Source organism: Abrus precatorius, unplaced genomic scaffold (assembly GCF_003935025.1).
Source record: "Abrus precatorius isolate BTA unplaced genomic scaffold, Abrus_2018 Scaffold2, whole genome shotgun sequence".
Taxonomy (NCBI): domain Eukaryota; kingdom Viridiplantae; phylum Streptophyta; class Magnoliopsida; order Fabales; family Fabaceae; genus Abrus; species Abrus precatorius.
The window spans coordinates 13,101,038-13,102,103 of NW_020874362.1; the positions used below are offsets into that span (position 1 = coordinate 13,101,038).

A 1,066-nucleotide genomic window follows, 5' to 3' on the forward strand; every position below is an offset into this window, starting at 1 on the left:
CAACTATTCAAGCCAACCATTTTGAGATTAAACCTGCTTTATTATACTTAGTCCAACAAGATCAGTTTTCTGGTGGAAATTCTGATGATCCTAACTTACATATTTCAAATTTTCTACAGCTATGTGACACCATAAGAATAAATGGGTTTAGTGAAGAAGCCATCAGACTGAGACTATTTCCTTTTTCCTTGAGAGATAGAGCAAAATGCTGGTTACAAGCTCAACCACAAGGAAGCATCACAACCTGGACAGAACTTGTGAATAAGTTTTTAACCAAGTACTTCCCTCCATCCAAAGCTGCTAAACTGAGAGGAGAAATTACATCCTTTGTTCAGCAAGATGGAGAATCATTGTATGAAGCTTGGGAAAGATACAAAGAATTGCTAAGAAGGTGTCCACATCATTGTATTCCAGATTGGATGCAATTGGAAACTTTTTATAATGGGATGAATGCAGTAACAAGAACAATGGTTGATGCTGCTGCTGGAGGTTCATTAAATACAAAGTCCTTAGAAGAAGCTCAAAGGATTATTGACATGATGGCATCTTCAATGTATCAGAATTCAAACTCAAGGAACCAAGGAAGAAACTCTGGTCATGAAGCTAAAGTTCTGGAAACTTTTCTTGCACAAAATCAGCTACAAAATCAAATGTTTTCAGAACAATTAGCTGCCTTAACACAACAAATCAACAATCTGCAAACAGGGAGTATGCCTACCAGTCAGCTAAGTTGTGATTTTTGTGGAGGAAACCATGCAAATGGTGCATGTGAGGCATCCACAAGTGAACCACAAGAGCAAGTGAATTATATGAATACTTTTCAGAGACAACAGCCATCATATCCCCCTGGATTTCAATTTTCAAATAATAGAACTCAGCAGTATTCTAATTGGAATAATCAATATTCTGCTGCAAAGAATTCTAATTCAAATTTTCCTTTTTCTAATGCAGGTTCAGCAACACAACAACCTTATTTTCAGAGGAATTCATCCACTCAACCTCAAGGAAATCAGAAATTTTCCAGACCTATGAATGAGAGGTTGACTGAGATGGAAGAAACTATGCT

At 36.9% G+C, this 1,066-nt stretch overlaps 1 non-coding gene across 1 annotated transcript; it reads right to left on the reverse strand.

The window, feature by feature from the left end:
- Window positions 1–302: 302 nt before the first annotated feature.
- Window positions 303–409, reverse strand: LOC113860413. The gene has a single exon (XR_003503866.1). It is a non-coding gene; the product is annotated as a small nucleolar RNA R71 (small nucleolar RNA).
- Window positions 410–1,066: the final 657 nt, after the last annotated feature.